This window comes from Fistularia commersonii, chromosome 36, assembly GCF_037954325.1.
Source record: "Fistularia commersonii isolate RoL2024-O1a breed Wild chromosome 36, RoL_Fcom_v1.0, whole genome shotgun sequence".
NCBI classification, from domain to species: domain Eukaryota; kingdom Metazoa; phylum Chordata; class Actinopteri; order Syngnathiformes; family Fistulariidae; genus Fistularia; species Fistularia commersonii.
The window spans coordinates 5,605,979-5,628,609 of NC_141319.1; the positions used below are offsets into that span (position 1 = coordinate 5,605,979).

The 22,631-nt window shown below is 44.9% G+C and overlaps 1 protein-coding gene across 1 annotated transcript in view; it reads left to right on the forward strand.

The window, feature by feature from the left end:
• nt5dc1 (5'-nucleotidase domain containing 1) overlaps window positions 1-22,631 on the forward strand; it is a 76,226-nt gene that overhangs the window by 22,750 nt on the left and 30,845 nt on the right. The window lies entirely within an intron of this gene.

A 22,631-nucleotide genomic window follows, 5' to 3' on the forward strand; every position in this document is an offset into this window, starting at 1 on the left:
GTGATTAGTGACGCTTTGCGTGAGACATTTTTAAAATAAAAAGTACTTGTATCTACGTAAACAAACAGGCAGCGTTGTTGAAAACTACCAAGACGAGTGAGAAAGCGGTGAAAGCTGCTATAAAGTTGCTGAAATCATCTCTAAATCCAAACAGCCACACACTGTAGCAAAACATTAATACTACCTGCCGGCAAAATCATTGTAGAAGAAATGCTCGGCACTGGCGTTGACAAAGAAATAGCCAGTTCTCTCAAATAATACAATTTTCAGACATATTGATGACATGTATTCAGTCGTTGAAAAAAATGTTCTGGAAAAGTTGCACATCAGTGGGAAATTTGCATTGCAACTTGACGAATCTACAGATATTAGATATGTTAGATTTCACACTGAGTAAATTGAGACGACGGTTTCATTCTGATTTGTTAAAAAATGTTTTTGACATATTTATTTGGTGGTGCACCATGTGATTTTTCTAATGTAAAAAATGTGCCGTGGCTCAAAAAAGGTTGGGAAACACTGGTTTAGAGACACCGATGCAGAGCTGGAGGCAGCAGAGGTCAAGACGTGGAGGTTCTCTTCGGGGGTGAGGAGGATGGAGAGGATCAGGAATGAGTCCAGCGGAGGGACAGCACGTGGTAGATGTTCAGAAGATAAGAGATGGTTTGGACGTGGACAGAGGAGGCACGCTGAAGAGCCTGGTACAAGGATGCTGAGGTCGGAACTGCAAGGCTAGAGGTCTAGAGGAAGACCAGAGAGGAGGTTTACGGATGGAGGGAAAAAGGACATGAAGTTAGTCTGCGTGAAAGGAGATGATTGGCTGAGCAGCCGAAACGATGAGAAGATAGCTAGGACGCTAGCATGATAGAAGGACACGCAAAGATACGATACTTGTACTCACTACTGGCACCAGAGAGCAATTACTAGTGCAGAAGTCCTGGCTAGCTAGCCGTTTAGCCTGGCTGCTAACTTTCTCACAATCCAAATGTTTATAAAATGCAGATTGAAAGAAGGAAAAGCATGAAGATGCGGGAAGAAGGATGCTGCAGGTGGAACTACAAGGCAGGGACGAGCAGAGAGGAGATTTACGGATGGGGGGAAAGAGGCCTGGAAGTTAGCTGGTGTGAGAGGAGATGATTGGCTGAGCGACCAAAACGACGAGAAGATAGCTAGGATGCTAGCATGATATAAGGACATGCAAAGATACGATACTTGTACTCACCTCTGGCTCCAGAGAGCAATTGCTCGTACAGAAATCCTAGCTAGCTAGCCGTTTAGCCTGGCTGCTAACTGTCTCACAATCCAAATGTTTATAAAATGCAGATTGAAAGAATCTTAAAAAACGTGAACGCCGCGGCGTCTGAGGTCATCAGACGAGGAAAGCGTGAAGAAGGATGCTTCGGGTGGAACTACAAGGCAGGGACGAGCAGAGAGGAGATTTACGGATGGAGGGAAAGAGGCCTGGAAGTTAGCTGGTGTGAAAGGAGAGGATTAGCTGAACAGCCAAACAAAAAGAAGATAGCAAGGACGCTAGCATGATATAAGGGCACGCAAAGATACAATGGTTGTCCTCACCTCTGGCACCAGAGAGCAATTACAAGTACAGAAGTCCGAGCTAGCTAGCCGTTTAGCCTGGCTGCTAACTTTCTCACAATCCAAATGTTTATAAAATGCAGATTGAAAGAAGGAAAAGCATGAAGATGCGGGAAGAAGGATGCTGCGGGTGGAACTACAAGGCAGGGACGAGCAGAGAGGAGATTTACGGATGGAGGGAAAGAGGCCTGGAAGTTAGCTGGTGTGAGAGGAGAAGATCAGTTCGAGGCAGATGATTTGCTGCGGTGACACCTCAAGGAAGCAGCTCAAAGAGCAGGATCTAGTCCACGTTATCTCCTCGTATGTGAGCGTCTGGACAGTCCCACGCTCAGGCCTGTGCTTTATGGCGACTGGGGGGGTTCAGGACTGTAATGACCACTGGTGAGCTGACCTCGCCATAATTACTGGGAGGACCTGCTAGCCACATTCTCTTAAGACGTTTGAGAAGGAAAGTCCAAACAAATTTCTGGACCATTGGTTTTGTGCGTGTGTGTGTGTGTGTGTGTGTGGACAACGCACACGTGACGCCACCAAGGAAAACTGCAATTCGCAGCTACGCTACAATGAGAAGTAGTAGAGAGTAGTAAAAGCTTCTAAACTTTTATATGCAACAATTTTAAAACCACTGGATTTGGTGTCGTAGTAATAAATGTTAGATATATAAAGTACGGGATCTTTTTTTATAAGCGATGTTGACACGTAAGGCTGACTTTATCCCAGGCCGGGGAGAAAAATAGCGGCTAAACGTTCATCGGTAAAATAAGTTTAAATCTTGTTTACTGTTTTTTTTACGCTAATCCTGGCGAAATCCAAAATAAGCCGGCGTTAAAAAGTCAGCAGTTTCACTTCAAACATGGTATTAAGCTGCAAAAAAAAAAAAAAAAAAAAAAGAAAGAAAACGAGAAGCGCTGTCATCAAATCCACCATGTCTCCGGCCACTCATCCACCTCAGCGTCCACTGCTAAATCGGTCATCGGCGGCGACCCGCCGATGACTCTTGATAGCTGGCTTTGCTTTTGGCAACGAAAAGCAGCGGCTTGATACCTGCAGGGAGGGGGAAAAAAAAAAAAAAAACGCACAAAAGCTCAATTCCTTTTTACTGTTTTGCAACCCTTTCGGTACATTCTTGTCTAATAGGCTTGTAAATTATATTCTCGGGAAGGAAAACCTGAGTTAACCTTCCACACCCCGTCCTCCACACACACACACCAACCTGGACTGTTTTCCCTTCTGCGCGTCACGTTTTGAAATCACCACGTGCGAAGGGAAGGTATACGTCGCTGTGTTGACATAGCAACCGTATCCCAGTCGCTGCCTCTTTTGCAAAGATTTCATCCAGGCGATGAAGTCACCCGCCCCGCAAGACCTCGGACCAAATTAGCGCGGTAGCGGCAACCAAGGGCTGATTTTACGTCTGTTGTCGCGACGCGTATAGAACAGCCGGGTCTATTCTTGTCTGCGCAGATTCATTTGGTTCTTATAGGTCAGACACGTCAAACTCAGGCCCGCGGGCCAATTTTGGCCCGCACTACAATCATATTTGGCCCGCGAGATGATTTCAAATATGTATTACATCTGGCCCGCCGGCCCGTTATACAGCGCACGTACCGCTAAAGGTGCTAAACATTGAACGCGTCAAGCGCCGGGTGGCGTCAGCGCAGCCATTCATTGTGTATGTGCCACGTCAGCGACAGAGCGCAAGTCCGCGCAGAGCGTCGCGCAAGGGTGGCGTTTGACGCCTTGACGCTTGACGCCCGATTTTAAAACATTTTTAATTCGAGCGTCAAAACGCTGTGACGACATCTACGCGCGGCCAATAGGAGAGCAGCCGGCGCTGGGGGCGGGAGTTCCCGATGTGGAGCAGGAAGCTAAGCTTAGCTGCTGCTAAGCGATAGAAGGGGCGCCGCCGTCCGCGACACTTTTCGTTCGTGTCTTAAAAACACGAACGGAAGGGAAATGGAGCGGGCTCGATGCGCGGCGATCGTCCCGCAATCGCGGCGGCATTTTTCTACGAGTGCCGGAACCGTCTGTTTTGATTGCCGAAAATGCCGCGGCATTGGCGATACTCGGGGCTCGAAGTGTCGGCACTTTATGTGGCCGTTTTTAATTTTTTATTATTTAATTATGATTATTATTTCAAAAGATTTAGGTTACAATTAAAATGAATAAAGTTAAAGATATAGAAGCCTGATATTTTTTTTCAGTTTTTGTTTTCATTATTTTCTTAAACCTGTTCTGGTTTCAGTATTTAAGCAAAAATTCAATTGTAATATATTAGGATGGTTAATACAGTAGTTTACTGTATCTTAAAGATAATAAAAACATAAATAAATTAATTTAAAAAAAATTGGTCTGGCCCTCGACAATGTTTTTTTTTTAATTTTGGCCCTGAATTTGAGTTTGACACCCCTGCTATAGGTCATACCTCAGCTCAGGTTGTGGCAACAGACTACAAGTTGTGTCTGAGCCTTGTTGCTGCAGAGGTGCACGTCAAATTGATAAATTACTGAACGCTCTTCCGGACTGTGACTCTGTCCCGAAGATTTCTTGAGACGTCTCTGCATGAGACTGGCAGGCGACAGGTACAGTTTACATCCCGGCACCAGCTGAATCGACAGAAAACGATTGGTTTAACGCAGGGGTTCTTAACCTTTCTGACCCTGAGGCCCGTTTTTTTCAATACAGAGTGGTCCAGGGCCCATTAAATATAATTTTAATATATGTTATTCATTATTATTATATGATACATTATTTAATATGTATTATTTAATATACACTGCTCAAAAAAATAAAGGGAACACTAAAAAAACACATCCTAGATCTAAATGAATGAAATATTCTTATGAAATACTTTGCTCTTTACACAGTTGAATGTGCTGACAACAAAATCACACAAAAATGATCAATGGAAATCAATTGTATCAACCCATGGAGGTCTGGATTAAGAATCACACTCAAAATTAAACTGTAAAAACAAACTCCAGGCTGATCCAACTTTGATGTAATGTCCTTAAAACAAGTCAAAATGAATCTGTGTTGCTTCCTGAGTGGACACTATGATTTCACACAAGTGTGATTGACTTGGAGTTACATTGTGTTGTTCAAGTGTTCCCTTTATTTTTTTGAGCAGTATATATACACTGTTTAGGTTTATCTCACTCTTGGTTTGATTTGTATTCAATTCAATAAACCAAATCCACTTACAGTTTGCCAAGCGAAAACCTTGTCAAATAAAATGACATCACAAAATATGATCAGTTTCTGACTTTGTGCCACACGTCTGGCTACGAGCTAGCTAGCTTTCAGTGCACTTTTAGAGTTGCCAGTCAGTGACACGATCCATCTTTTCTGCATCTGCATCTTCTTTTCTCCTGAAAAATTCCACCGGCTTTCCCACAAGCGTCGGATGCTCGGTCTCCAGGCGCCGCTGTAGTTTTGACGGCTTCGGTGCTTCGTTAGACGGCGCTAACACACACTCCACACACCGGGCTCTCGGCGCTGCCTCGCTACCTCCGTTTACGAAGCCGTACTTAATGAAGTCGGGATTGTACTCGCGCAAAAGTTTACTTTTTGGCGGGGGGGGTCGTCTTTATTTTTTCGTTTTAAATATTTCTCCATCTTGTTTGTTTACAGCTAGCTGAGTGTCTTCTTCTCCTTATTTATGGAGCTGGTTAAAGTAACAACTAACTGATGCATTAGCGCCACTACATGGCCGGGAGTTGTTTTTGCGGCCCGCTAGGTGGCGCTCGGAGCCCAAGTTTGGTTAAGAATCACTGGTTTAACGGACTTGCAGTGCTGCAGTACATCCACTAGCCACTACATCCACTAGCATGTAGCGCGTTGCGTTTGAGACGCTAGCTAACGTGCTGCGGAGTAGCTTATAGCAATAACGTACTTTCTAAACAAGAGATGCAAAAGGGGGCGGCGCAGCAGACGACAGCGGCAGTCTGCGCGGCCATCAAATCCATGGTAACATTTGGGCGGAGAATTATTCTCCCCGGTTCTACCGACGCCATGTTGCCGTCTTGTTCTATGTTCCTTTCCACGGTTGCACTCGAGCATAACGCCCATCATTGGCCCCCGTTTCCTGCATAAATGAGCCCTCGGTTGTGCTGGAAAATCATTTTGTTGTCCCGCTGTCTATTGTGGGCAACATTGAGACGGCGCCTCTATGCCGCTAGCTGGCGCAGCACCCCATGTGACGCTACCAGCCAATCGCATTTGTGTGTCCCCTCAGATCCGTCCTGCTACCCGGCATTTCCATTTGACTGGATTTAGCGACTTCCCAGACCTCGATCAGGACTTCGTTTTTCCAAAGAAGCATCTAGAGACAGAACTACTTTCAGATGAAGGGTGATGCAAACATGGGTCTGTGAGTGACAAACAAGTCCAAAAATGTAGGAGATTATTTAAGTTAAAGCCATGAATCGAATATCTTTTCAATCAGACCTATGGAGGCGGAAGAGGAATGAACATTCTAGGTAGTCCTCTAATTCTTCTTCCTCTGCCTCTTCTTCTTCTTTTTCTTCTTGCTGCTTCTTCTTCTTCTTCTTTTGGCTGCTTCCTTCAGGGGTCCCCACAGCGAATAGATGTCCTCCATCTAACCCTGTTCCGTGTAGTCTCTTCTGTGAAGACATTACCAAAACATCTAGCATGTTGTGTCCCTCTAATGGACTCATCCCCGATCCCGTACATCTTCCTCACTCCCAAAGAGAACCTCCACATCTTCATCTCTGCTGCCTCCCGTCTTTTCCTCAATGCCGTAGGGTCGACACCGTCTTGTACGCCTTTCTGTTGTACAGAAACATTCTGGTCAAATGTACAAAATGCAAAGAACAATTGTAGAATAAGACATTTCTGCGAAGAAGGGTGTTGTGGGGTTGAGGCTTTCATACTGTATGAACCTGGTTTTGAATAATCCTGTAAACTTATAGTAACCAAAAAGAGGCTTTTTTTTTTGGAGGAGTTACTGTAAAGTCACCATATACGAGGTTGCTTAGCAGCTTCTCTTTCTTTCAAGTGCTCACCGCCCTCTGAAACGATAAGCCGGTGTTTTTTCAACCCCCAACGCCCCCCTTGTATTTAGGTGGCAGTGATTGATAGGGATCAAAATGACATGCATTCAGTCAAGTGTGGCGTATGAGCGCTGCGAGATACGGCATGGCGGGCCGATTGACAAAGGACCACCCACCAGGCGCGGAGTGTTTTTGATGTCTGACAGCAGTTGTGTGAAGTAATTTGGCTGAACGGCTCCCAAAAAGGAAAAAGACTCAACATCAGGTGCGAGCGCCGCCGCCAACGCCGTCTCGTCTGCAAAGATCGCGATGCCATGCGAAGTCTGGCCCTTTGCAGTGTGTAGGGACAAAGGGCGTGCGAGGATACACCCCAGGATTACGGTCAACAGGAAGTGTGTGTTCAGCCACTGCTAACACCAGGTCACTCATTGTGAAGGACCCTGAAGAGGGCGGTTTACACAAACCGCAGGGGCCAATGGCGTCCTCTGGATCCATTGGCAAGATGATGTCATTCCCCCGTTAGGGGACAGTTAGCTTAGTTTTGGATGTCGGTGTAGGAGTTGTGGTGTGGAGTATTGTTCTATTAAAGTTACAACAACTGAACTCGTGTTCTTCTTTGGCTAACACATGAACACGACTTGGTGTCAGATGTTGGATCCAGCTGCATTCGCTCTGACAGCTTGGCATCTCGAACCCCGAGGATAAGCTCGTCATGTAAATGTCCATAATTGCAATGTTCCGCCAGCGCGTAGAGCAACGTTAAGAAAGAATGGACGGTTTCACCGTCACCCTTCTTGCGCATGCCGAACTTCGCTCCGCTCGTAGATGGCATTATTTTTAATAACGAAGAAGCTTTCCAAACTATCCCGCACACCCGCGTCCGTGCACCTTCGATCTTTAAAATATCATCTTCTTCATCGCCCATGCAATGTAACAAGGTGTTACCGAGTGTCCTCAATCACCTTATCCACCTGGACCACTCCTGTGGCTTGGAATAGTGGAACGGTTAGATGCTAATCATCGCGCTAGCCATAATCCTCCATTGTTCCACGTGTAGAAACTCTTCTTCCTCGTCTCGAACAAACATTCCTTACTGTCACGCTGCATCTACAAGACTCCTGACACCATCTCGTGTTGTCCAAAGTAGTACGTGAGTCCAGCTGTACTTAATAATGAGTAACTAACAGATTAATCCTCCACACACCAACTCGTGCACCAACATTCAAAACTAACCTAACTGTCCGCAACCTATGACGTCATCGCTCCGTGTCATCCTTGGCCTCCAGAATAAGAGCTGTTGATATAACACTAACACCAAAGGTGTGACCCGCCCCAAGGGATACTTGCTAGCTATTAGCAGTGGGGATACAGTTGACGGGTGTCTTTAGTCGGCAACAGTGGACCGCAATCGTGTTGCCACTAGGGGTGTAAATCAGAGCCATCATGACGATTCTATCGATTCGATTTTTTTTTTTCGATACTTAAAAATGCCCCTCGATTCGATCCGATTTTTTTAACTACGATACGATTTTTTAATACGATATGTTTTTGGCCCTTTTCGAACTGCTCGGTAACTTTTGTGGGAAAAATGTACTCCGCTGGGCTTTTTCTCAACATTCGCCTTCAACAACACCACGCCGTCTTTTCAGGTGAGCCGACAAATTCGAAGTGTTGCCACAGTAGCTAACTTCAATTCGACATTCTTTACATATCGCCACATCCTTTACCAATTCTTTCCTGTTTTTGCGGAAGCCGAAATACTTCCACACGAACGATTTTAAACCTACAGGAGTGTGTAAGTCCGCGTCCTTCTCAGCCATATCGATGTCCGCCTCCCGAAAGAGGGGAAGGGAAGCGAAGTAGGCGGAGACAAAGTAGGTTACCGCCACCCGCAGCACGGAGTGAGAATTACGCCTCAGAGCAGACTTAAAAATAGACAGGTAAAATGCATACATGGATCGATACTCTTGCGGACGTGTCGATGCATCGGATCGTCAGCTGTCGGATCGATATATCGATACATATCGATTTTTTTTACACCGCTAGTTGCCACGTTTCAAGACATGCCGACCCTGGGAGAATGTCCCGTGACGCCCCGCGGGCCACGCCGCTCACGTGGGTCGCCCCGCTGAAAGATTGAGTTGCCGGCAGCCCGGGTGAAGGGCAGGGTAACGGCCCTTGGGCTGCCGTGGAGGCAGAAGGGAAGCTTAGGAAGGGTGGCTGCTCTCTTTGTGGTTTCTCTTTGAAGCCCATAATGGCACGGATGGTAATGGAGTCTTAGCTGGAAGCGCCGCAGGTTTTTTAAGGGGCAAGGTTGGACTCCCATGATTTTACCGTTCTCCCTCCTTGACAACATCACGGACGGAAGAGAGTGACGCAAGTCGCCGTGCAGGCAGACCCTGATTATAACATTGTAAGGAAAAAAAAAAAGCTGTCCAGGGCTGAAACTGCTTTAGCAGGCACCCTTTGACGCCCTTGATCCCGATGCTTCTCTTTTTCACCTCCCTTTTCTGAAGCAAACATGTGTTTATTGTTCGTACACTCGCTTTGTGGCGTAAAAGTCACTTTTTTCACAGAATCAATGAGCGGAAGGAACGCTTGAATCTACTGCCACTGTACCCCACGCTAGGTGGCTGGGTTTGAATTCTCGGGTTTAAAAACGTTTTCCAGATGAGCCTGAGGCTTTCAGATCCGATCTCTGACCTCCAACTCCAGCTTGGACCCTCTGAAAAAACAGCCTTCACACTTCCTGCTCCACTTCTTCTGAGTTTGTCGAAGGACCTGATACTGACATGATAAATAAGGAGCCTCTGAACATGAACCAGAGTGGCGCTAACTCTCTTCAGCCTTCTTGACCTGATGAGTGCGTGAATGGTTGTACGTCTCTGTTTGACATGTGATGGACGAGCCATCTTCCAATTGCAGAATTAGCGGCATAGATAATGTACGAGTGAGTGAATTTGCCCTGGCTTGAGTAGTAACCTAGCCTAGCTCGTGTAACGCCATTTCGCTCTGTTTGTCGCTCTGAACTTTCCAAGGCGGAGATAAGATCGCCGTCCTTCTGTTTAGGACTCGCGGCCCCCAACGTGCTCTCAATGTCGCGCTCAGGAAAGACATGATTTACCTCTGGCCATCCTGTCACTGCACCCTGTCCCTCGGGAAGGGCCCGGGAGTGTAAACACCGCTAATCCACGCCACCAGTGCTTGCAGTTAACCCATGTGCCGCCACCCCACGCCTAGCCGTCGTCATTTATGATACGCGCTTGTTGGTATTTAGGTGTTTGCCCGGCTTTCCAGCGCTGCGCACAATCTATGCATCGTCCCAGGCCGGGCGTTGGGCGCGGGGCGGGGGGTACACGATGCTTAACGAATAAATAAATCGCACTTTGATGTGGCCGTGCTTTGCGTTCAGATAAGGCAAATTTCTGTTTGCGTGCAACAACAACAAATTTGTGTGACAGCTAAACAAACTCGGCACTAATGGAGTTGACGAAACGAAGAAGTGCGGCGAAAGACTCGCCCGACCCAGAGATGTGCACAATTATTTTTTGCGGACCCCTTGATTTCAAGCAGGACAGCTAACACTCATAATACTGGTTCCTGTCCTTTTCTGTACTTTTACTTCATTTTGCGCATTTTGATTCTCAACTCACAGACAGACACTACGACATTTACTTGCATGGCTACTAGTGTGCTGTGTTAGCACACTCTGTGTTAGCATACTCTGTGTTAGCACACTCTGTGTTAGCACACTCTGCACACTTCCAGTTTTTGCAGTCAAGTCACAAATCAGAGCAACTGCATCACTGCCATTCACTGACTGTATATGATAGAACTTTATATGATATATATATATATATATATATATATATATATATATATATATATATATATATATACGGTCGTCCATCAGATTCCCTCTGCATTGCACTTGGTGACGTGTAGCTTGGTTGAAGCTGCTCGGCCATTCAAACTTATTCTATGAAGCTCTCTGTGCTCTATTTTTGGGTTAATCTGAAGGCCACATGAAGTTTGGAGGTCTGTAGCGATGGACTCCGCAGAACACTGGTGACCTCTTTGCACTCTGCGGCTCAGCATTCGCTAAGCCCATCAGTTTTGGACGTCAGGTTGCCGTCGTTCCCAAACACTTCCACGTTCTTCTTATCCAGCTGACTGTTGACTGTGAAATATGTAGGAGTGAGGAAATTTCATGACCGGTTTTGTTGCACAGGTGACGTCCCATCACATATGTGTATATATATATATATATATATATATATATATATATATATATATATCACACCTTGCTACATGGCTTCATGTAAGCACAAGCGAGCTGCTAGCAGCTGGTCTATGCTTGTTTAGTGTAAGTCAGTAGCCTAGAGTTAGTTTGCCAACTGGGGTTAGCAGTCATGTGAAGCTGCATCTGAACGGGATCCAGGGAGAGCTGGAAGGTTTAAATGTGAAACCAAACCGATTAGAAGCCAGAGCCTCGAGTCGATGAAGAGAATGTACTTCCCTAACTCTAGACATACATTGGTTGTTGATCTCCTCATCCACTGTTTTCCACTTTGGAGTAGTTTTTTCTTCCCTCGGCTTGTTCAAAACGTCCTCAGACTCACTTTTATCGACGTAGCACTCCACTGGTTCTTCTCTAGAACCAAAGAAGAAACTCAAGTCCAGTTGCTACGACAAGAAGATTTTGGCAAGAATCCACCATGACCTGGATGACTGAGAACCTCCACAGGCACTTCCAAGTTTGTAGTTCGCTGTCCGTTTCAGACACGAACAAACATGGCGCCAGTGGAGGAGCTGGCGATAATGTACATTCAAAGAAAAGGGCAGTGCAGTCGACGGCGGCAGTCTGTGCGGCCGTAAACAAGATGTGCATACCGGTATGCTGTGTATACCGACGCCATGCTGGGTTCTACTTCTGTATTTCTTTTACTGGTTGTACTTGAGCATACCGTGCAACACATCCTTCAACAATTTAGGGTTAGCGCTGCTCCATTTGCCGCGTTTGGGTGCAAATCCGTGAGCTCCCCGAAAACGTACGGAATAACACGGGAAGTGAAAGCAGAGGAGGGACGGAAGGCTACCATTTTAACATTTAGCTAGCCTTGAATCCGAGTGGACACTTAAAGCAAAAAGGCGGGTGTTACAGACTTATTTTTAAGACCGTCAACGGCAGGCATTATTTCTCCATCTTTGTATTTCAGCCACTCAAATTCGTAAATATAAAAGGTTGAATTGGTGGAACCTCTTTAGCATCCCGTTCTCCCCGGCTCGCTCCGCCCTCAGACCACCAACCAGTGATGCGCCATAAATAATGCCACATTGCGTGATTCACTTCCCTCCGAAAGCCAAAACTGAGGGATGATTTAAAAAAAAAAAAAAAAAAAAAAAAATCTATAAACGTCTTTGGCGAGTCTTTGAAAAACAAAATTAAAATGTTCACATGGATTCATAGGGAAGTGCAATTTAGCTTCCATATTTAGGTTCAAGTGTTTGGGGGATAATGAGGACAGGGCAATTAGCTGGAAACATATATTTGACCTTCGGGGAGGGGATTACATTTATAATCCCCTTGAAGCTCAGAGCCCAGAGTATGAATTTTGACAGTTTTCTTTACTTAGCTCTGGATAAACACTCTGGTTTGGCCAGCGAACAGGCTGCAAGGGACAGCGTGACCGTGCAACACGCCTGCCCGTCCCTTCATCGCCAGTGTTTCACCAAAGGGAAAACGTCAGGAGTTAAAGCAGAAAAATAAAAGCCAAACAAACAATGCTAGCACTCGGGCTGGAATTAAGTTTTTAGCACGGTAAGGATGCTCAACTGCTGGAGGTAGTGTTCTTTGTGATCCCTGCGCTGTAAATCCGAGCGCTGTAAATCTGTTTCTGCACTATGTAATTCAAGCCGACCGTGCACCCGCCAGCTTGTAAACATACTTTAAAAGCCCAGGGAGAGGAGGAAAGGGTTGTTTGAGGAAGCTAAGAATAAAAAAAAAAAAAAAAAAAAAGAAAACTAACCTCTAACTACAGCTAATCACTTCATCAGTGTAATGCTAGCCATTAGCGGGTCTTATTTAAACATGAACGCGACTGCCGCCAGGAGTCTGACGCAGTAAAAAAACACTTTTGGAAATTACATTTTGGAGGAGGGAAATAAATAAATCACCGGAGAACGTTGCCGCTACTACACCTGCTAGCACAACGCCCAGACACAATATCAGGAACGTTGTGAATGGCGTCCAGCGCAATGAGGACCGTGGTGACCTCAGTGTTGGAGCACAAACGGATGGTCCAACGCCGGACTCCACGGTCCACTTGCACCTGAAGGGTTGAGGAAGATTTAACTGACACCCCAAGCAGAAGGTCAGGGAGTTAAAGAGAAACCAAGTGTAGCCAACCAGGAAGTAGCAAAACTGTGCTAACACCTCGGTCCAAGTTGAGAGGGTTCGTTATGTTTGGTAACAAAGGTATGAACCACTTAACACGAGTTCGAATAGGTAGTTGTGAAGTTGTGTGCGGCGGGAAGCTCGTTAGCCAAAAAAAAAATCCATAGATAAGCCGTCGTGTTCAATGCGTGTGAAAAAAGGAGCGGCTTAGACTCCGGAAATTTCGGTATGTGTGTACGTATTTGTATACACCTAAGTATGTATGTATGTAACTAAGTACATATGTATTTATATATACTGCTCAAAAAAAGAAAGGGAACACTTGAACAACACAATGTAACTCCAAGTCAATCACACTTGTGTGAAATCATAGTGTCCACTCAGGAAGCAACACAGATTCATTTTGACTTGTTTTAAGGACATTACATCAAAGTTGGATCAGCCTGGAGTTTGTTTTTACACTTTAATTTGGAGTGTGATTCCTAATCCAGACCTCCATGGGTTGATACAATTGATTTCCATTGATCATTTTTGTGTGATTTTGTCGTCAGCACATTCAACTGTGTAAAGAGCAAAGTATTTCATAAGAATATTTCATTCATTTAGATCTAGGATGTGTTTTTTAAGTGTTCCCTTTATTTTTTTGAGCAGTGTATTTACATAAGCATGCATGTAAATATGTAAGTGCAAGTATGTGTGGACTTATGTATGTGATTACATATGCATGTATATATATATATATATATATATAAACCTATGTTTATGTTGGTATGTTACATATGTCTGCACATACATATGTATTTGCGTGCATGTGGAATATGTGTGTATTTATATATGTATGTATGTATATCATCATTATATTACATATATATAATATATATAGTTTTTTTATGTGTATGTCGATCAACACACACATTCATAACCTGTTCTGGGTTTGTCCGGCCGTGACAGAATGGACACGGACCTGAAATGTGAAACGACCTCCTCAAACACAGCTAAACGTCGCTTTATCGCCGTTTTCCAACGACGGCCAACGTGGCTTCAGACGTGCGCTTAAATCGCCTTTAAGGAAACAAATATTTTTGTCATGTCGGTCTTGATCCGCCCGTGCCGATGAGATAAAGGCGGCCATGTTTGCGTCTGGATTCGAACCCCCCCCCCGTCACATTTGGTGCGTGTTGTTTGTGAAAACCTCCCGTGCTCTGCCCTCATTTGCACGGCAACTGTTGATTTGTGTATCCTGACAAACCACTTTGATGTGCGACAGAGATTTAGCTGCTGGCTGTCACGCTTTTTTTTCTCTCTCTCTTTCTCCAGCCGGCCCATATTGGCGCCCGGCCTGTGCAGCGCGGTGCCCGGCCACAGGCCTGCGGGCCCTCGGGCCACCGGTGCCCTAAATTCGCAGCCAGATAAATTGGCATGTTTCCTCCCACAGCACACACACACACACACACAGACGGTAGCAACCTGGCGTGATCGTCAGTAGCCTGAAAAAAAAAAACAGGCGCCCCTTTTCTTTTGCTGCGGTCTAATCTCAATTTTTTTTTTTTTTTTTTTTTGGGGGGTGGGAAAACCCAACTCGAATAAGCTCCGCCCACCCTCACCCCGACACAGGGGAGGAGATGAAGCACCCGGGAGTGACATCTTGATTTCTCTGAGATATATTATTATGATCCGAAATAGAAGCTAGGCGGCAGGAAGGTTCGGCCTCAGAGCGGGAAGATCCCTGGTTCGATTCCTGCGTGGGTTCTCCGGTCACCTCCCGCGGTATCAAAAACCTGCTGGAGGTTCATCGGAGAATCTACTCGTGAATGACCGAGCGAACGGTCGTATGTCGTAGGTTTGAAAAAAATCCGCACACCAAAAGCGCTCCAAACTTAAAGATAATTTATTTTATATATGACACAAAAAAATGTATTCTTGTATGATGTTTGGAGCAAACGTAGGCGCTTCCTCTGATGCTAACCGGAGATATTTGTTAAAAAAAAACATGTTATTGTGGCGCCATTTTTAAAGGGAATCACACGATTTAATCCTTTTTTTTTTCCCCCACGCCTCTCGTTAGATGTGTCATGTTAATATTTCAACATTTCAACGAACCGTCATTTCTGGACGAAAAGCCGCGACTTTTTTCACGTAAATAACGACGCGGCTAATATATGGACTTTTTTGGTTGGTGGACGCCAACGAGCTTCACGCCGCTAAAACGTTTATCCTCGTCACATCGGACCGATGAAATGACCGGGAAATCCTGAGTCCGTTTAACTCCGACACCGAAGAAGACGACCTTGATGGTTTTAGCGCGCAGGAGGAAGCCTGAGTTAGCGATCGGCTAGCCGGTGCGGCTAATATTGAGGTGCGCTAAATAGTCTGGAAATTACGGTAATCTTAACAATTTTTCGAGACCAGACCCAAGAAACTTTTTTCGCACATGTACTGATATGGAGACTAAAACATTCTTAATCAAAGGGTTTCAGCGCACAATAAAATATCAATATATATACATGGGAGGAAGAATGAGACAAATAAATCAAAATACTACAGACAGAAAGAAACCTGGCATGGAAAAATGAAGATGGACAACAAACAGACTTACCAATAGAGAAGGTTTAAATTGAAAATTCCTCATTTAATTTTGTTTTGCCCGGCGTTTATATCTAGAACAATTCCCGTTTTAAACCCCTATTCAGTCGGCTGCTAGGATCCAGCAGAATTCCCTGACCGGGCATGTTTTTTCCTTTTTTGGTCCCAGTAAAATATTATATTATTACCCAGAAAAAATCAGACTTTTTAATTCCTCGTCCCTCAGCCGCAGGGAATCTTCAAATCTTTGTACCTAAGACCTTAAAACACTTAATAGCCTTAACCTTGACCATTTATATTTCATTGTATTTCTTATTCTCCCTCCTTCCTACTATTATCTATTACTGTTATGTTTTTGCTTGAAACTCTGGCACAACAATTTCCTTCGGGATAAATAAAGTCGTTCTCATCTCATCATCTCATCTGTCATAATGGACCGGCCCACCTGAGTTCAAGATAAGCGCTGTAGAAAACAAATGACCGAATTAACGAAGGTTCCACGGCGCAGTTCCAGACACCTCATGTTGGAGTTTCCGTTCTCTAAAAGGCGGTAAAAGTTGCCGCACGATTCGCTCGAGTGCGATTCGCCCTCCGCGAATAGCAACGCCACGCTGTGCTAGCGTTAGCATTGAAACCGTTCAGCACACCGGGCTCCTCACCGTCAGGGTTCGGCGCCGTCACATCAGGAGATCTGGCCGACCTGCCTGTCCGGGCAGGAAGGCTGGAAGAGCCGAAGCTCCGTTTCGTCACTGTTTGTCGCGGATTTAAAAAGCGAGGCGGAGGAGGTTTGTTTCTGCTTGCTGGCACGGCAGCCTGGCGATTATATGATTACAACACATCCCATTGACTACTTGGGACTTGTAGATTTCTGCAAGTGTGTGTGTGTGTGTGTGTGTGTCACATGTACGGCGTTTGGAAGATAATATTTTATTGACCCCCATAGGGGAAATTTTTTTTGTCACAGCAGCCCGACGATGACGATATCAATAAATACGAGTATAAATGAAAGAGACGCTCACGAAAAACAGACGGCAAAATGAACAACAACAAGGATAAAAATAGACAGCGGAATGAAGAAGAAAAAAAAAAAACAAAAACAACCGCGAGGTCGAGAATAGACAACCAAAACGACAACATGCATAAGAACAGAAACGGAGTGACAATAACAATGACAAAAATAAATGGGATGCGAGCGGAGTGACACCAACGAGGACAAATATAGACGGAGTTCGGGCGCGACGCGAGCGGATGGGTGAGGTCGTGAGGTCGTGAGGTCGTGGTCGCACAGATGGACCTCCAGACGGTCAGATGTTTGCACGGTCTGACGGCCGCGGGTGCACAGGAGCGTCTGAAGCGTTCGGTTCTGCACCGTCGGCCACGGCTCCGGGTGCGAGGATTTTCCAGGATCGCTCCCCGTTTGAGCTTCGCCCTCCCCGGCGCCGCCGATTCAAGACGGTCCAGGTTCAGCGCCGCCACCGCTAGTGAGTTTCCTCACTAGCTTGTTGAGCATGTTGACCTCAGCGGTCCTGGCACGGCCCCACCACGCTAGCACGTAGCGGCGTAAAAAAAAAAATCGATATGTATCGATATATCGATCCGACAGCTGACGGTCCGATGCATCGACACGTCCGCAAGAGTATCGATCCATGTATGCATTTTACCTGTCTATTTTTAGTCTGCTCTGAGGCGTAATTCTCACTCCGTAACCTACTTTGTCTCAACTTACTTCGCTTCCCTTCCCCTCTTTCAGCACAGTCTTTCAGCAGACACTCCCTCTTTGGCATAGCGCTCGAATTTAAACATTCGGGAGGCGGACATTGATATGGCTGAGAAGGACGCGGACTTACACACTCCTGTAGGTTTAAAATCGTTCGTGTGGAAGTATTTCCGCTTCCGCAAAAACGGGAAAGAATTGGTAAAGGATGTGGCGATATGTAAAGAATGTCGAATTGAATTTAGCTACTGTGGCAACACTTCGAATTTGTCGGCTCACCTGAAAAGACGGCATGGTGTTGTTGAAGGCGAATGTTCAGAAAAAGCCCAGCGGAGTACATTTTTCCCACAAACGTTACCGAGCAGTTCGAAAAGGGCCAAAAACATATCGTATTAAAAAATCGTATCGTAGTTAAAAAAATCGGATCGAATCGTTGACTTGAGAAATCGAAACGGATCGAATCGTCGTGATGGCTCTGATTTACACCCCTACTACCACGCTAGCACGCTAGCTAAGAAGAGTGCGCTGGCTACCTTAGACTGGTAGAAGGTCTTGAGGAGCTACAGAGACCAAACGTCTCCGAAGAACATCCTACCAGTTGATCTTGAATTTCTTCATTTAATGACGTTTCAGCGCTCATCCCAGGGGCTTCTTGGGGAATTTACAAATATAAAATCCTGCCCTGACCCGTCCTGTAGAGTGCATCTGTTTTGTGAGTCCACTCCAGTTAAAATGTGGACCCCAAGGTACTTGTCGGAGTCCACTATGTTTTTATCTTTTCTGCTGTTGCTGTCACCTGTTTCCATCATTAATATGTCCCCTCTAGTTTATATCTATACTCATATTTATCGATATGGTCATTGCTGCGCTGCTGTGACAACAGCTTTCCCCCACGGGCATGTGTCAAACTCGAGGCCCGCGGGCCAAATGTGGCCCGCCATGTCATTTTATGTAGCCCGCAAGAACGTCTTAAAAGGTCTGATTGTCTTAAAATAAATCTTAAATAAGTCAAAGGTGTGCATTGACCGTAAACTACATCTACAATTCATGCCAATCACGTTACCTATGAAGTGATGGCATTTGCGCTTCAAGGAGAAAAAGCGGTATGTCTGTTGTGTTATGAGGCAGCGTCGGTTGTCAAAGAGTAAAATCCATGTCGGCATTTTGACACCAAACACGGAGCTAAGTATGCTAAAGTTAGCCTTCCAGAAAAGCAACAAATTGTCCAAGAATTAAAGTAATAGAGGTCTGGAGGAGCTACAGAGACCAAACGACATCCTGCTCTGACTCGTCTGTGGAGCTTCTCAGTCATCCAGGTGACGGGGAATTCTTGTCCAAATCTTCTTGTCTTGGCAATTGAACTTGGATTTCTTCACTTTTAGACGTTTCCGCCTCATCCCAGAGGCTTCTTCAGTTCTAATGACCCGCTGGGAGTTTACGAAAATACACGACGGCTCTGACCCGTCCTGTAGAGAGCATCTGTTTTGTGTGTCCACTCCAGTTTATTGTTCATGTGGACCCCAAGGTACTTGTAGGAGTCCACTATCTCCACCTCCTCCTCCTGGATGCTGAAAGTGCCCAATGTCTCACCTGCGGTAGCAGAAAGTCAGTTGCGCAAATGTTTGTTTGAAGAGGGAAAGGCCTGGAGGCGGCGTATCATTATATGTCTGTCTATAAGTGCCACCTCAGCCCCCCCAGACCCATAAACCTCGTAATTTGAACAGAGGCTCCTCCACAAGAGGGAACTTTCTTCTCCTCGGCCGGTTTACCTGATCATTTTCAGGCCGCTCGCTCCGGCAGGTTAAAAAAAGCCGGGGTTTCGAGGTCAGGTGTTTACCTTTGCGCAAAATGCAGCTCCATTTGAACCTCCTGCGTTTTTTTTGGGGGTCTTTTTCTGGCTGCAGGTAATGAGGCGTGGAACCCCCAGAGGAGGGAATAGACACCAGAGCTGCTTCGAGAAGTTCGTTGTTGAATTAGCGCATTTATCAAAAGTGTGGAAAATTATAGAGTCCGTTTATTTATTTATCATCTAGGACGGTATTTCTCGACGTGATTTTATTTTTATTATTTTTCCCCGGCGCCGCTAAGTGTCGTAGTTTCGTCTTGTTTGTATCCGTCGCCATCTCTCGGAGACCCTTCGCGTAGTTCAAGGCTCCGCCAGAAGAGAGCGATATTCTCTAATAAATCACGCCCGCGTAAGACGATTGGCCACGAGATGGATCGATTTAGAGATGTGTTTATTAAGCAAAGTTTCAATACACCGAGCAAGCGTATTGATTTCTTCATCAGTCATAAAACCTCTTTTTTCAGACTTTTTCTAGTCACCTTTTTTATTTGTAAAAAGTCGGGATAAGATTGCAGCAGCAGACTATCAAGATAACTGTGTATGTTTATGTTGTCAAACTTCTGTGTGTGTATATATATGAATGTTTAAAAAAAAATATATATATATATACATATATTGTTTTTAACCACTCTGTCACTTTTATTTTTTTTCTTTTCATCTTCGCTTTTGGGTCTTTTTTTTATTTGCCTGTCTGGTGTTCTTGCGTGTTGATTATGGTGTCTTGTGTGCATTATTATTATTATCATTATTATTATCTAGAGAGATGTGGATGGAAACTTCCTTAAAAATATCCCATTCAGTTCAAAGATGGGGGTAAAACACTTTTAAAGGAGGTTAAAAGCGCATCTCTGATGTTTGACATTCAAACGTCCGATCAGAAATGCCACATCCGAAATTATTTATTGATCGATCGATCTATTTTGAATCCCCTAACTCCGCTGCTAAACATGCCTGTCCGGGTTTGCGCTGCAGGGTCTTCCGAATTATTACCATGATTCCTCGGCGCCCACGTCAGGAGGAGGCCTGAGATCCTCCCCTTTCTTTTTCAGCCTCCCTTCGCCGGGTCTCTCCTGCCCGGCCTGCGTCCCGGCGACAGGAAGCCGTCCATGAATAGTCCGTTTGTTTTGAAACGCTGTAATGTGGGGCTAAAGCGATTATTGGTCTCTCCGAAGGCCGCCGGACTTTTTCACCGGGTTCTGCAGCGGGACTGCGTGTCCGGCGGGGAGAAACTCTCTCTCAAAAAAAAAAAGTGCAGCACCACCGCTCGCCCTGATAGGATTTTGTATGTGTGTGTGTGTGTGTGTGTGTGTACACACAAGACTAGCTAGCAACAAGACTAGCATCATCTATCTCAACCTTTTTACTGCGCTGATGCCCCAGATCAGGTTAGGCAGCAAGTTAGGCTATGCAGTGTGTGTGTGTGTGTGTGTACGTTTGTGTATGTCTTTGTCAAAAAAAAAAAAAAAAAACCTCACTTACCCAAGCTCACTGTTCTGTATATTTCCTGTGCTTCGTGTATTTGCAAGTGTATTTGCAGTCCCTATGTCCTCTATTGTAAGTCGCTTTGGATAAAAGCGTCTGCCAAATGCAATGTAGTGTGTGTGTGTGTGTGTGTGTGTGTGTGTGTGTGTGTCTCAATCACAACATCGATTGGTTTGGTTTTGAAAAGCATCACTACCAGCATAGTGTCGAGCCATTTTGTCTATTTCAAAAAGTAGTGTAAATCAAAGAATATATATAATTCATGCACACTCATTCTCTATATATTAATACACATTTTTTGCAACTAAAAAAATAACTCAATAAATCAGTGTTTACTTACTTAGGCCACATTTGTCTATAAGCTGCAAGTGTCCATGTTGTATTATGAGATATTTACATTGAAATATTAAAAAAAAACTTTTGATTAAAAGCATACAAGTCACATCCACAAATACGTACTGGAAATGCTATTTTCCAAACCCTGCCTGCAACACGACTGATGAAAAAGATTAATAATCAATAACACAAGGAAAAGTCCATCTATTTTCTATCCCTGTTTTGTGCGACATCAGCTGATCGCTATCTTGATCTTTCATTGATCAGCCATCGAACTTCACGGTAATTTCATCGGTCCAATATGACGAGGCTAAATGGTTTGGTGGCTTGAAGCTAATAGCCCAAAAAATCCATAAATTATTTGGATCGTTGTTTAAGCCACAGTGTTCAGAGTATGGGAAAAAAATAGCGGCTTATAGTCCAGAAATGACGGTAACAGCAGTTGTCTGATGACTCGGAGCAGGTCTTGAACATACTTTAAGATGATTTACAGCAGGAGTCCTAAAACTTTTTCCTGCAAGAGCCAAATAACTTTTCCCTTCGCTGACGGGGGGCCGGGACAGTTTGTCACAAAAAGTGTGACAATCGCAGATGTGTTTGAAAGTAAACATTTATTGTTCTCCAGAAAACCACACATAACCAAAAAAAAAATTAACCCTTTCTGGGATCTTGACAGGAAAAAAAAAATCAGAAAATAAATACAGTAATTTCCGGACTATTGAGCGCACCTCAATATTAGCCGCACCGGCTAGCCGATCGCTATCTCGGGCTTCCTCATACGCGCTAAAACCGTCAAAGTCGTCTTCTTCGGTGTCGGAGTTGAACGGACTCAGAATTTCTTGGTCATTTCATCGGTCCGATGTGACGAGGATAAACGTTTTAGCGGCGTGAAGCTCTTTAGCGCCCCCCCCCCCCAAAAAAAGTCCATATATTAGCAGCAGCGTTGTTTATGTGAAAAAAGTTGCGGCTTATCGTCCGGAAATTACGGTATGAACATTATGAATGAAATAACATCATTTATGAAATAAATAATAACCAAATAACCCTCTTCAAGTTTTCTCACAGAAAAAAAAAAGACTAAAGAACATCAACTTTCTAGTAGACACAACCGTTTGCAGCTCTTTCATATCAAATTCACCGTGGAAACCAGAAAGCAAGCAGGCTATAAAACCGAACCGATACTGAAACCTACCAAGGCAACTCATTTCACTACCGGTATAGTTGTAGAACGGATTTTATCCCAGTTGATTTCATTATAATTAGATTTGTCTTATTATTTGTCTCATTATATCTGGTATTGTTCAGAGGCTGGGCAAAAAAAAATGTGGAGGCGGGCCATAGTTTGGGGAACCACTGGTTTCCAGAAACCCAACATTTCCCCAATGAGCAAACACTTAGCGACAGCTAAATGCCGCGTTTTACCTCGGACAGATCCCGACTCAACACCGGCAGCTTTCTGCCTCAACTGGCTGGGGTAGAAGGGATGGACTGAGAGAGGATGCATCATGAGATATCCAACGGCAGAGTAATCCAGTGGCAGCACGACCAGGGGCTAGCCTAATGCTAGCTATAACTTTTGTTCTACAGGGAGGTTGTAAGCCCTGTGAAGTTGTGTTGTGTAACACCTGCTGGCACAAAAGAATTCCTCAGTACTCGTGTCGGTAT